Consider the following 15,560-nt stretch of genomic DNA (forward strand, 5'->3'; position numbering starts at 1 on the left):
CAGTCCAAATCCTACCTTAAAAAAAAGTTCCTCATTGACTTGTTGGGTGTAGGTGGTACCCCCTGTCTTCCCACACCAAAAGTTTTCTGGCAAGGAAACTCCAATGTGCCTTGATGATGCTGTCAGTAGGATGCCTTAGGCCAGACACGTCCCAGTGATATTCTGCTGGCTGAGGTATAAGGTGGGAGAAGAATATGCCTCATTCATTCACTACTCAATCAACTTCTTGGACTTGAAGAAGCATCGCTGGTAGCAGACCTGCCAGGTGGCTAGTCAATAAGGCAGAACATTGAAAATGTTGAAGTATAGGACCCCAGTGTTCGTTGACTCATTGATATATCACGCATTTCTTCTTCTCTCTTCTTCATGTAGGCAAATCATTAACAATAGATTCCGAAAGGTCTTCTAGGCATCGCAGCTCTACCTCTAATGGTTTGAGCTTCTCAACTTTTGCAATCTCTTCCTAATTTTTCGCCTCCACTCCATGCTTCATGTCTAGGATCATGAGTTGGTCAGGTATCTGTCCTGTTCCCTTGCTCTCAAAACACACTTCAAATGTGTCATAATCTTCAGTGGTAAAGGCAGATTTCTCCTTGGTTGCATCCTCTTTGGAGTAGAAAATATGGCCAGCAGATTCTGTGATCTTGTGGTGGCTGCGTAGGCCACCAGCACCCCCAGACTGGTCGGAGATCTCGTACGCACCTGTCACTAGCAGGTCCTTGTGGATCTCCTCATGGAGGCACTTGCAAGAGTTAACGGGCAGATCGAAGGAGATGACAAGGACCAAGCTGGGGCTGAGCCGGAATAAAAGCAGCAACACCAATGGACAGGGGCCACGCTGGGCTGGTGGGTCAGACAAACCAGACATGGTGCTGGAGACTCATTCACCACCCCAGGCCTCTACGGCGCTGGAACTGGAGGATTACTAAATTCTTTAATCATGCCTCAGGGAAGGAAAATGGAAAGAGGGTGAAATGCACATACATTTCTCTGTTGATTTAGAAAATGCCTGTAGGGTAGATTCAGAAAAGTACCTGCAGCTGATGATGGAGCATTGGAGACATTTCCAATCTACTATACTGTTGAAAGGGATGCCCTAAAAGAAGTGGGGGAAAGTATTTTGTGGCTAAACTTACCTTCTTCAAGTGCTTGGGATTTGTGGCAATGTGTCATCTACTCCACTGTACACGTGTGCAGCCTGAGCAAGGCTGTGGGATGGAGAAGGAGACAGGCTGTTTTCATTCCCAAGACCATATTTTACCCTTTTCCAGTTATGGCCTCTCATTAATTGTTTTCATTTTTTATCTTCCACCTGTTCACAGATGTGGTGTTGGGAATTTTTGATAAAATTTCGAAATTGTGTGATGTCTAGGGTCACCTGTTGAAGCTAAGAGGAAAAACCATCTGTCTTCTGGGGAATTCCCAAGAATTGATTTATCTTAATGAGATGTGGATAGGTGTGTTGCTCACATCTGACCCTGTTCACTCCTCTGGGATGAACATTGAATAAGTAAGATAGAGAATAATTAAGAAGAAGACTCTAATGTTCCCATTGGAGTTCAAAAACAAGGACATTCTTCTACTCTTGTGACTTGGACTGTCCCATCTATTAACTAACCCTTTACTGTATTTCACATTTAAGGAGATAAGAATCCAAACCTTTGGGCTCTGAGAGGATTGCTTGAGCACAGGAATTTGAGACCAGCCTTGGCAACATAGTGAGACCCTGTCTCAAAATAAATAAATAAAAAAGAATTGTACCAAACTGGCAATTACTTGTGTATCATTCATTTAACAAATACTGAGTGCCTACTATGTTCCCAGGGATTGAGGGTGCAATAGTGAACAAAACAGTTAAAAATAGTACTCCTGGCTGGGCATGGTGGCTCATGCCTATAATCCCAGAACTTTGGGAGGCTGAGGCGGGCAGATATGAGGTCAGGAGTTTGAGACCAGCCTGGCCAACATAGTGAAACCCTGTCTTTACTAAAAATAGAAAAATTAGCCAGCTATGGTGGTGCACACCCGTATTCCCAGCTATTTGGGAGGCTGAGGCAGGAGAATCACTTGAACTCCAGAGGCAGAGGTTGTAGTGAGCCGAGATTGTGCCACTGCACTCCAGCCTGGGCATCAGAGCAAGAGTCTGTCTCAAAAAAAAAAATACTACTCATTGTAGAGCTTACATTGTCATTGAGCAGAAATATTAGCTCAATGAGTAGAAATATTGTCATTGAGGCAATAAATATTAGCTAAAATAAATTTGTGAAATACATGTGGATCCTCCCTCATACTGTCCTGAGGGTACAAAGAGATACTGAATATGTAGGAACTTAGAATAATTCTGGAACTTGCCTTCACTACGTAGGCTGAAACTCCTAGGTTCCCCTCCCCAACTGGGTACTTTGGGTTCCTTAACAGACCACCAGTATTGACTTTTAAACTTCTTGGTACAGTCTCTTGCTGTGAACATCGTGAGTTATATGGGCGAATGCCTTACTACTTGGGAAAGCTGTATTACTGCCACCACCACTGTGACTTTTTCTTTTGGCCTGCACTCAAGGCTGATTATTCACTCCAGTACAGGACTTCCCTGCCCTCTTCCTATTTTCTTGTGGTAGCTTCTGACTTTGTCCCATCTGACCAGATTTCTGCTTTTCCTTGCACCCAGATTCAGTCTTCATTTGTCTGTGAAATACTATGGCTAGTGTCTAAATCATGCTCTTTATAATTACCGGTAGATATCAGTTAACTTCTGTTGGTTGATTCTTTTAAAATTACTCACTGTATTTTCTAATAATAAAAATAATACATATTCCTTAATAGCATTTGGAGAATGCAGACAAATGGAAAACAATCAGTAATAATGTTAATACCCAGAGATACCTAACTGGCACCAGGGCCATTTCCAGGGCCTATGCAGTTTCTCAGGGCGCAGTATCTAGGACTCTGCCCTTGGTTTAATGTTCTGCTACTGCCATCATGACATTCTTAATAATTTTTGAACAAAGATTCACACATTTTCATTTTTTACTCTGATGTAGCTAGTCCTGCCTACTTTTAACATTATTGTTGTATTCCTTCTGTTTTTTGTGTTGATTTATAAAATAATTGTGATTATAGGGTTTGCATATTTTCTTTTCTTTCTTTCTTTTTTCTTTTTTTTTGAGACGAAGTTTTGCTCTTGTTGCCCAGGCTGGAGTGTGTAATGGTGCGATCTCGGCTCACTGCAACCTCTGCCTCCCAGGTTCAAGTAATTCTCCTGCCTCAGCTTCCTGAGTAGCTGGGATTACAGTCATGTGCCACCACACTTAGCTAATTTTGTATTTTTAGTAGAGACAGGGTTTCTCCATGTTGGTCAGGCTGGTCTCGAACTCCCGACCTCAGATGATCTATCGGCCTCAACCTCCCAAAGTGCTGGGATTAATAGGCGTGAGTCACCATGCCCAGCCGGGTTTGCATATTTTCAAATCCTGTTTCTTTCACTGAACATTACAAAATGTGAATGTGTCTATTTCATTAGATATTATTTGAAAGTATTTCTAGTTAATGAGTGATATTCGGTCTATTTAATCACATTCCTGTTGGTGAACTTTTGGGTTGTTGGTTGATTCTTGAGATCTAGTTTTAGAGCTCAGTGCCTGGAACATCATGAGCGCTAAATAAATGGTTGCTATTATTACATCTCCATGATTCCTCAGACATTCCTGAAAATTGGTGTTCATGGCCTCTCAGGGATGAAATTCAATCATCTGTTCTCTGGATTTGCTATGCTTTCTGATGTCATCCAAAAACTGGGCCATTGGGTTTCCTGTGCTGGGATAATGATGGCCTTCTTTCATCAACCTGGGTGATGAGATGCTGTGCTAATTTGGAGCCTGGAGTTTTACACCTCAGAGTTTAGATCTTGATTTCCAGTTGGTCCTGACTTCGCCTCTTAACCCCCAACGCAATTCTTTGGGGGCCTTTGGAATTCAGATAATTTCTAGAGCTGGGAAGTGCCTTAGAAAAATTGTGAATCCCTCACCTTGCAAATGAAGACTCTCTAGCTTTGAAGATAAAGGCTCTATCTATAATACAGAAACAGAGGTGGGATCTGAGGCTAGTTCTCTGGTATTTTTACTTCATCATTATTTAACAATGCTTATTCCTTAAGAGTGGTGGGGGGTATACTACCTTTTTCAAATTAACCCAAGAACTTCTTGAAAGTGTAGATCAGTAAGTACACAGCAAATGATGGTCGTTTGAAGGTTTCTCTATGCCCTTGTTCTTTGTCTCTGATAATGGTGAATCTAGTGATGGGGTAGGGACAGGGCAGGGATGGCTGTTAAATTTGTTCTTCTTTATTGTGCTTGCTGTATCCCCTGTGAAGGACAGGGCCCCTACAATTCTTGGCAGATTCTTGGACAAGGAAAAATAGTTAGTTGTTTATTAGGCAGGCATTAAGATGCTCAAAACTTTCCTAATTCTAAAACAGGTTTAGCTTCTGAAAATAGCAAAAGGGCAGAAAAAAGGATTGTTCTTGGCTCTGCTGTTAGGACCATTAGTACTTTTTTCCTTCTGCTTTTTGGATTTTCAGGTTTTTATAATGAGCTTTTTTAGTTTTATAGAGGAAGATATGTCTTAAGGAAAAAGAAAAAACCCAAGTATATTTGAGTGCTTTAGTTTTCTTTTCTCTGCAGGAATGGTAATGATGGTTAGGCAAATTGCTTACTTAACCTATAGGTCCTAGTCAGCCTCCCTGACATCTGCACTTCAGGAACATAGAGGAAGGACTATTAAATATGTCTTGTGGAATATTATATTTTCTCCAAAGCCTTCTTTGGCCCCCAAACCATTTTGTGGCTGTGGTTCAGCCAGATGCTGGAAAAGTGCAATTTATTTTCTCCAAATATTTGAGTCTGTGGAACTGCAGCTTTTCCCTTTGTGCCTGTAGCCATGTGAGGAACTTGTAGTCCCCATGGCAGTGGGACTCGTAATGCTGCTAGGAGATTCTATGGGAAGTTGAGATTCAGAAGAGGCAATTATCCAGGCCATGCTCAGAAGGGTTTGTTGACTTTGACCCAAGCCTGACTACCTGGTGAGAATGAGTCAGTGGAATGAGGGTGAGGGGATTGCCATGATCCAGGCAAAGGACAGCATCAGGGAAGGATGGAGAGCTTTGGGATAGCAGGCTGCCAACCTATAGACAAGGCCCAGGCACTGGGCTGGAGATTCAGGGCAGGTGTCTCTCCCTCCAGGAGACCTTTGGAGCCCTGCCTTATTCTCCAGGTCTCCAGACTAAGACACTGAGCAGGACAAGAGTGAGACTAAGAACCAGGGGATCAGAATAGAGATCCAGCTACAGGACAAATGGCATGAATTTTTAGTCTATTGACAGAAAGGAGAAGTCCAGTTCCTAGCATTAGGGCATAAGGTTAGCAGGGCTGGCAGCAAAGACCCACCTGATACCAAGTCCCCCTAATATTTAGTAGGGTGCATTAAACGCCACCATGGCTAGGGGCTGCAGCACTGATCCTAAACTTAGAGCTGGGGTGAGTCTGCATGTGGGGACTGTGGTTTGCAGAGGGGGCTATTGGGGCAGAAAGCAAAGCACATCGTTCCTTGCTTTTTGGAGGCAAAAGGGAGACCTGAACTCTACGACAGAGATTCACACAGGTCTTGAGAAGAGTAAATTGCTCTATTTTAGAAAATAATTTATCTTTCCATCAATCATTTTACATATTTACATACAAATGTATAGTTACTGTTTATACCTGATAATTAAATTCTCCCATTAGAACCTAAGCTCCTTTCTTTGCATAGTGCATATTCTTCCCAGGGTTAGTATGCTAGGCTACGTGGCCCCCTAGAATTAAGTACTCTTTTATTGCAGCCTATGGAATAATAAGTTTTGCCTAATATTAAAGGTTTTTTCTGGCTCCTTCAAAAGCCTCTCAATTCACAAATTCAAGGTAAACCTGTTTTCTTTAGCATAAAGCTTTACTCTTTGTTAGGCTTTAATAGACCAATGTGACCCTGAACTGCGGACTCTAAGTTTCCTTTATCTTTTTTATTGGCTGGGTTTGTTATGGTGGGGGCATATGTGGATGCGGGGAGCAGAAGGACAAGAGAGGAGGAGGGAAAGGAAGAAGTACTGTGGTTCCAATTTAAAAAAATGATTATGTGCAATGAAAGAGTTGTTTTTTTTATTTTTTTAACCTCAGTTTATCCAGCCTATATCAGGGCAGTAGTCCTGGTGAGCAGTATAAGACACAGTTATATGTGTGATCCTGGGATCTGATTTTTAACTCATCCACCCCTGAATGGAAGTGGCAAGAATGGGTGGGCTCTGGGGGTTTCTATGTAGTCAGTAGCTGCCTCCACTCAGTTGTCATATAATATGGCACAAAAAGAGCTTAGGTGTCCTCTGGAAAAAGGAATTTTTTTTTTTTGAGATGGAGTCTCACTTGGTCACCCAGGCTGGAGTGCAGTGGTGCGATCTTGGCTCACTGCAACCTCCACCACCGGAGTTCAAGCCATTCTCCTGCCTCAACCTCCTGAGTAGCTGGGACTACTGGCTCAAGTCACTATGCCTGGCTAATTTTTGTATTTTTAGTAGAGATGGGGTTTCACCATGTTGGTCAGGCTGGTCTTGAACTCCTGGCCTTGTGATCTACCCACCATGGCCTCCCAAAGTGCTGGGATTAAGGGCATGAGCCACCATGCCTGGCCAGAAAAAAGGAATCTTTCATGACCATATGTTTATATGAGACAAGCAATAAAAACAAAACAAAGCAACAGAAAATTTGAGATTTCAGTGGGAACTTCTTGTAATAGGAAACAGTTAAGTATTACAGTCAGGAGACTAGGTGCTGTCATGGTCATCCTAGTGCTGCTGTGCAACTTAGGGCTGGCCCAATAACTGCTCTAGGTATTAGTTTTTGTAGGATGCTGTGTGATAGCTGGCTCACTGAAGAGTTGATGTGATGAAAAAGCCTAACATAGCACCTGGCACATGGTAGGCACTCAGCAGTTGTTTTCCCCCTTTTGTAATGTGGGCATGTATTGAAGCATCAGCCCTCATACATTTCCTGTTCTTTACAGGGCTGTTGCAGGAAGAGGTGGGATCTGATTTTAGAATATGCATGTGCAGAGCCAGGTAGACAAAAGCCGCCTTTTCAGCTCCTGCTTCAAGATGACCATGCTCCATATGGCTTTACCTGCTGTGCACTGTCATAATTGCAATCAGAATGGATCTCATTAGGGTTACAAAGGCCCAGGAAAATGAAGAGTGGTTACCATAGTCCACTCCCCAGCCCTCCCATCCAGGCAGCCCAAAAAAAGCGGAGTTGAAAACGTTTTCTGTAATTACCATGCCTCACGGGGCACCCCAAGGATGTTGGGAGCTTAATAAATAGCTATTGAAAATTTTTCTTTCTGTTTGCCAAGTGTTTATTACAAGTAAGTGGATGTCTGATTTAATGGCAGTGTACATGCCCCCACCCCCACCTCCCTGAAACATAGACAGACAGACACACACACACACACACACACACACACACACACACACACACAAGCTTGGTGTAAGGGGGCCAGTGTGGAATGGAGTAGGGCACAGTAACTGCATGTTTCCTGTAGAGATGCACCAAAAGTTCTTAGCTAGTGCTATTAGGTGTTTGCTAAATGATTAAAAAGTCAATCCAACTACACTCTGTATGTGAATAGATTACAAATGGGCACTTTCTCAGTTTGAGGGTAGGTGGAATGGGAGCAGGTATAATAATTTGCTTTGGGGCTGGACGCAGTGGCTCACGCCTGTAATATCAGCACTTTGGGAGGCAGAGGAGCGCGGATCATGAGGTCAGGAGTTCAAGACCAGCCTGGCCAACACGGTGAAACCCTGTCTCTACTAAAAATACAAAAAACTAGCTGAGCATAGTGGTGAGTGCCTGTAATCTCAGGTACTTGGGAGGCTGAGGCAGGAGAATTGCTTGAACCTGGAGGATGGAGGTAGCAGTGAGCCCAGATCGCGCCACTGCACTCCAGCCTGGGTGACAGAGTGAGACTCTGTCTTAAAATAAATCAATTAATAAAAAAATACTAATTTACTCTGGGGAAATATTCTGATTGTGAAATCATTTGGAGAGGACAAAACGAATGTGGATCTCTTTACTGTTCACTGGCCAGTGATTTGGCCCTGGTGTCATTTGCCTTCATGTCAGTCCTGTTTGTTTTCTGAGCAATGTATCTTCAATCTCAGTATTGGCAAGTAAGTGAAAGTGATGACTTTTGATTTGGGGCTGCGGATTTTCCCTAAACAGGAGCTAAAAAGAAGAAATCTAGTAAATGATTTAATCAGGCTCAGCTTTTTTTGGGAAAAGCAACTGTCTAACTGTCAAAGCGGTAGCACAAACATGATTTGAACAAGAGTTAATAATGTGCATATTTAGTGGAGTCTGTTTCTATAGTCTGTTTCTATACATGGAGTCTACCAATGTATTCATGTATGTATTGATCTTTCGATCTACTGATATATTGAAATAAAGTAATTAGATGTTTGAACTGTGTCTATTTAAAATTTTGCCTTAGGTAACTGGTGTTTCTTACCAGGATTAAGTAGAAAATGTCATTCACTCACTGTGAAGTTTCTGAACTTTTTATTGGAGGCTGAAATATTGTGCTGCTGTGCTCAGCTCTTGTTCAGATTCCATTTTGGGTATTAATTGCTGCTTCAACATTAGAAGCCCTTATGGTAACTCTCTCTGCCTGGCTTTCCTTTTCAGAGAAAAGGCTTTAATTTGTTTTCTCAGCGTTTTCCTTTTATTCTAAACACCACCTGTGCCTGCTGCCTCCTCCTCTTGTGTTTCATTTTTGTTCTCAGAAGAGATGGCTTTGTATTTCTCTATGGGTAGTGAATATCCTGTATGGGCCTCTTTGCATGCAGAGCTCTGGAATTCTGTGATGTGGAGGCAGGTCCCTCAGGGCTTCTTTTAATTGAAGGCCACTAAGATGAACAACTCTATTTGTCTCTGTGCATAAAGGAAGGTTGGGAGATGAAGGTGGCACCTCAGAAAGTCAGGAGAGTCAAATTCTGAGATGAGAGAGAATGAGGGGTCCCAGAGCCATTTTGATGCCTTGGTAGAGAGTTGTTTGTAGAGATGGCATAAACTGTGGGGAAGCACAGGGAGGTAGACATCCTTAGCCCAGCTATGTGGTGTCAGTTTTTCCTTGGCATGTGGAGCTGTTCACCTGAAGAGGCTTTAGAGAGGCTATGGCCACTTCTGGACCAAACATCCTAAAGGATGTCATTCTGAGAAGGAAAAAATTCTCCTTCCACACGGAGCAAGAGGAGAGGTAACTGGGTAATAGGAACAGAATCAGAGTCTGTAATGGTTGTTGAGATGGGAATGGTGGGGATGACAGCAGTGTTAGCAGCAGTGTTATAAGGTAGATCATTCATGGTCTTAATTACCCCTGAGCTAAAAACAGTTACATATTACAGAGGGAAGAATTGAAAAAGGAAAAGTGGTGCAGTAGAAGAGTAGGTCTGGGGCCATGATGGAAGCCCACTTTTAACAAAATTTTATTAGGCACCATTGTGTGCCAAGCATTGTGTTATGTTCTGCTCCATCAAATCTTGAGACGCGTTATGTCTGGTTCATTTCAGAAATACTAAGATTAATCAGTTGATTCAGTTAGTAACAGCGGAATCCATCCATTACAAAGTACCCTGTAATCAATTACCTAATGATTTGAATAGCCAGAAATAGTCTTTGCCCAGGAGTGGGCTAGCTCATTCCTTTGAAAGTCAATTTCTGGCTGAGCATGGTGGCTCATGCCTATCATTTCAAAGCCTCTGGAGGCTGAGGCGGGAGGATCCCTTGAGGCCAGGAGTTCAAGACCAACCTAGGCAACGTAGCAAGACCCCATCTCTACCAAAAATAAAACAGATTATCCAGATGTGGTGGTGCACACCTGTGGTTCCAGCTATTCAGAAGGCTGAAGCAAGAGGATGGTTTGAGCTCAGGAGTTGAAGGCTGCATTGAGATGTGATTATGCCACTGCACTCCAGCCTGGGTGACAGAGTGAGACCTTGCCTCTGAAACAAAATCATAATAAAAAAAAAGCAAAGTCAGTTTCTGCCAGGACAAGATACTGCTCTGGCATGTGTGGCCCTGTACTGACAGTAAGGACACTTTAAAAAGGCATAGCCACATAGAATTAATAATACTTTCTTAATATTTTATGCTCAATGTTCAAACTTCCTTGGTCGTAATTTTTTTTCACATTTGATTTGTTCAGATCCAAACAAGATCTACACATTATAATTGACTGGTACATCTCTTAAGTCTTCCTTATAAGAGCACCCCCAAATTCTTTCTTTTTATTTTGAGACAGGGTCTTGTTCTGTCACTCAGGCTGGAGTATAGTAGTGTGATCATGGCTCACTGCAGCCTCAGCCTCCCAGACTCAGGCAATCCTCCCACCTCAGCCTCCTGAGTAGCTGGGACTTCAAGTGTGCATCACCATGCCTGGCTAATTTAAAAATTACATTTAGAGACAAGATCTCTTTGTGTTGCCCAGGCTGCTCTGGAACATCTTGGCTCAATCAATCCTCCTGCCTTGGCTTTCCAAAGTGTTAGATTACAGGTGTGAGCCACTGTGCCAGGCTGTCCATTTTTAAATGTCATTTATTTGGTGAGGAAATCAATTTGTTCATTCTTTAGAGTTTCCCACATACTGGATTTGGCTGAATATATCCTATTGGCATTGTTTAACTGATTACTCTATATTCCATACTTTTTGTAATTAGTTAGATACAGAGGCTTGATTACAGTTCTTTTATTAATATTATTTGGCAACACAATTTCATAGTGGATATTGTATATTTCTGTAGTTATCAGGAGGCACACATTGTCTGGTTGGCCAACTTTTAATGATGTTAAAATTAATCACTGGGTTTAGGTGCTGGCAGCTTGATCCATCAATTATAAATTTCCCTATCAACATTTCAATTAATGGTTTGATATTGGCATGATCATTTCCTAGATCCACTATTTCTTAAGGGCTGTAAAAATTGTGATTTTCTGAGTCTATCATCCCTTCTGCCTTTATTAGCAGGAATATTTTTCATAAAGATGGACTTTTTCTCATCAATTCTCTGGTTACTCTGAAGGAAAGTTCATACTGGAAAGGCTGGATAAATGCTTGAGTCCTTCCCTTTATTTAACAATTTTCAAAGTAATGCGTAGGCCCTAATGAACTCCAATGTTCAGAATGAGATTTTTAAAGTATTATTATGAATTCATGATTTCATCAATAATCGCTGCCTTTCAATTTATTGAAGTCATTTTTTTTTTTTGATGCTCAAATTGTGGCCAGTAGGAGCCCCTTAAAGTTGATTTTTAGTTCCTTTTGACAGATCTCATTAAGGTTTGGTAAATTCCTTGCTCACTGACAAAACAAGATGTTACAGATTCATTTTGAACATTTTTTGCTTTAACCTAGGATCAGTCTTTTCTCTCAAAATATTTGGCTCCTTTTGGGAGGAAATGCTAGTTAGAAAGCACTATCTGAGTGTTAGGGATGCTTGCTCCTACTGGATTATCATTGTTTGTGGGCCTTTGCAGCAAATATAACTAGAGACTACATGTTTTTTAGAAAGAGAAAAATGAATAATGAATTCACACTGATGTTTACAATTCAAATTAAAGATTACAGCTTTTCCAGTTAATTCATTTGAATTTGTGTTCTTACCTCTGTTATTTTCTCTATGGTGTTATATATGTGAGTATGAGCATATAGGTGTGTATGTATATATGTATGTTTCAAAATACTAATACAAATATTACCTTCATGACTCATGAATATAATTTTATTTGTATTTACCCTATTTGGGTTTCACATAGTATCTTGAATGTGTAAATTTATGTCTTTAACATATTTGGAAGAATTTCAGCCATTATTATTATATTTTGTTCTCCACATTCTCTCTCTTCTTCTCGAACTCCAGTTACAATTGTGTTAGTTTCAAAAAATTATGTAGGATGTGTAAGTCCTGAAGTTCTATTCATTTAAAAAATCTGTGTGCTCTCTATTCTTTAGATTTGATAATGTTTATCTGTCTTCAAGTTCACTGACTCTTTCTTCTGTCATCTCTATTCTCCTGTTAAGCGGATCTAGTGAATTTTTTTCAGATATTGTATCTTCAGTTCTATAATTTACATTTGATTCTCTTCTCCCGTTCCCCTTGCCAATAACAATTATCTGCTTTTCATATTTTGGTAATTTCCTTCTAGTCTTTTTACCTTTTTTTTTTTAAAAAGCAAATGGTATGAGCCTACTATGTGTAAGATTTTGCATTCTGCTATTTATAATTATTTTCTACTGTGTCACAAAAAATTATTTGTCACATTATTTTTAATGACTGCCTGCCAGCTCTGAAGAGAGCAGCAGACGTCCCAGCACAGTGCTCCAGCTCTGCTAAGGAACAAACTGCCTCCTCAAGTGGGTTCCTGACCCCCGTGCCTTCTGACTGGGAGAGAATTCCTAACGGGAGTTGACAGACACCTCATACAGGAGAAATCCAGCAAGCATCAGGTCAGTGCTTCTCTGGGATGAAACTTCCAGAGGAAGGAGCAGGCAGCAGTCTTTGCTGTTCTGCAGCCTTCACTGGTGATACCCAGGCAAATCAGGTCTGGAGTAGACCTCCAGCAAACTGCAGCAGACATGCAGAAGAGATGCCTGTTAGAAGAAAAACTAACAAATAGAATGCAGTAACATCAACATCAACAAAAAGAACCCCCACACAGAAACCCCATCCAAAGGTCATCACCCTCAAAGATCAAAGGTAGATAAATCCATGAAGATGAGGAACGTTTAAGTCTGCCGAAGCTGCACCCACAGCCACCACTTCCCCCAGGTGCTCTGTCCCAGTGAGATGGGAGTTTTATCTATAAGCCTTGGACTGGGACTGCTGCCTTTCTTTCAGAGATGCCCTGCCCAGTGAAGAGGAATCTAGAGAAGTAGTGTGGCCATAGCCGCTTTGCTGCACTGTGTTGAGTTCCACATAGTCCACAGCACTGTGAGGGGAAAACCGCCTACTCAAGCCTCAGTAATGGTGGATGCCCCTCCCCCGACCAAGCTCCATCCTCCCAGGTCAATTTCAAACTGCTGTGCTGGCAGCAAGAATTTCAAGCCCGTGGTTCTTAGCTTGCTGGGCTTTGTGGGAGTGGGACCAACTGAGCGAGACCACTTGGCTCCCTGGCTTTAGCCCCCTTTCCAGGGGAGTGAATGGTTCTGTCTCGCTGGGGTTCCAGGCACCACTGGTATGGGGTGGGGGAACAAACAAACAAACAAAAAAGCTACTGCAGCTGGCTCAGTGTCTGCCTGAGCAGCCGCCCAGTTTTGTGCTTAAACCCAGGGCCCTGGTGATGTAATCACATGAGGGAATCTCCTGGACTGCAGACTGCAAAAATCCTGGGAAAAGTGTAATATCTGGGCTAGATGGCACAGTTCCTCAGGGCTTCCCTTGGCTGGGAAAGGGAGGCTGTACCGCACCTTGCACTTCCTGGGTGAGGTGACACCCCATCCTGTTTCTGTTCATTCTCCATGGGTTGCACCCACTGCCTAACCAGTCCCAATGAGATGAACAGGGTGCCTCAGTTGGAGATGCATAAATCACTCACCTTCTGCATTGCTCTTGCTGGGAGCAGCAGACCGGATCAGTTCCTATTTGGCCATCTTGCCAGCCTCTATGTTATTTTCTTTATAACAAGAAAAGAGGGCCGGGCATGGTGGCTCAAGCCTGTAATCCAGCACTTTGGGAGGCCAAGGCGGGTGGATCACAAGGCTAAGAGATCGAGACCATCCTGGTCAACATGATGAAACCCCGTCTCTACTAAAAATACAAAAAATTAGCTGGGCATGGTGGCGTGTGCTTGTAATCCCAGCTACTCAGGAGGCTGAGGCGGGAGAATTGCCTGAACCCAGGAGGCGGAGGTTGTGGTGAGCCGAGATCGCGCCATTGCACTCCAGTCTGGGTAACAAGAGCGAAACTCCATCTCCAAAAAAAAAAAAAAAACAAGAAAAGAGAAAAAATTTTTATAGTAGTAATTTTAATGGGTGTGAGATGTTATCTTATTTTAGCTTTGATTTGCATTTCCCTAATGATTAATGATGTTGAGCATCCTTTCATGTGCTTATTGGCCTTTTGTATATTTTCTTCAGAGAAATATGTATTCAAGTCTTTGTTCTACTTTTGAATTGGGTTGTATTTTTTTGTTATTAAATTTGTTTTTGAATGCATATTACTTTCTGTATTTTGGATGTTAGTCTTATATCAGATATATAATTTGCACATATTATCTCATTCCATAGGTTGCATTTTTACTCTGTTAATGGTGTTTTTTGATACACATGTTTAAAAATATTTTATCATATACAATTTTTCTGATTCTTTTTTTTTTTTTTTTTTGAGATGGAGTTTCACTCTTGTTGCCCGGGAGGCTGGAGTGCAATGGTGTGATCTCTGCTCACTGCAACCTCCACCTCCCAAGTTCAAGTGATTCTCCTGACTCAGCCTTCTGAGTAGCTGGGATTACAGGCATGTGCCACCACGCCTTGCTAATTTTGTATTTTTAGTAGAGATGGGGGTTTCTCCATGTTTGTCAGGCTGTTCTCAAACTCCCAATCTCAGATGATCTGCCCGCCTTGGCCTCCCAAAGTGGTAGAATTACAGGCGTTGAGCCACCGTGTCTGGCCTGTTTTTTCCTTTTGTTGTGTTGGCCTTTGGTGTCACATCCAAGAAATCACTTGCCAAATCCAATGTCATGAAGCTCTTTCCCTATGTTTTCTTCTAAGTGTTTCAAAGTTTTAGGTCTTATATATAAGTATTTAATACACTTTGAGTTAATTTTTGTATATGGTGTTAGTACTTCATTCTTTTGCACGTGAATATTCTATTTTTTTAGCACCATTTATTGAAAAGACAATTCTTCCTCCATGGAATAGTCTTGGCACTCTTATCAAAAATCATTTGACTGTGTACATGAGGGTATATTTCTAGTCTTTCTATTCTGTTCCCTTGGTCTTTATGTCTGTCTTTATGCCAGTACAACACTATTTTAATTACAGTAGCTCTGTAGTAAGTTTTGAAATCAGGAAGTGTGAGTCCTCCACCTTAATTGATATTCAAGATTGTTTGGGGATATTTGGGGTTCTTTGAGGTTCCATACGAATTTTAGATTGGACTTTCCTGTCTCTGCAAAAAAAGTTATAGCATCATTGGGATTTTGATGGGGATTGCACTGATAGTAGATTACTTTGGATAATGTTGACATCTAACAATATTAAGTCTTCTAACCCATCAACATGAGATGTATTTCAGCAATATTTTTTTAGCAATATTTTGTCATTTAAACGGTACAAATCTTTCACCTTCTTAGTTAATTCTTAAGTATTTTATTTTTCAGTGCAATTATAAATGGAATTGTTCCCATAATTTCCTTTTTAGATTGTTTATTGTTAGTGTGTAGAAATATAACTGATTTTTGGGTATTCAATTTGTATCTTGCTACTTT

At 41.5% G+C, this 15,560-nt stretch overlaps 1 pseudogene; it reads right to left on the reverse strand.

Moving 5' to 3' along the window:
- Nucleotides 1–210: 210 nt before the first annotated feature.
- On the reverse strand, nucleotides 211–902 carry LOC100401618 (transmembrane emp24 domain-containing protein 10 pseudogene; annotated as a pseudogene).
- Nucleotides 903–15,560: the final 14,658 nt, after the last annotated feature.

Source organism: Callithrix jacchus, chromosome X, assembly GCF_049354715.1.
Source record: "Callithrix jacchus isolate 240 chromosome X, calJac240_pri, whole genome shotgun sequence".
NCBI lineage: Eukaryota > Metazoa > Chordata > Mammalia > Primates > Cebidae > Callithrix > Callithrix jacchus.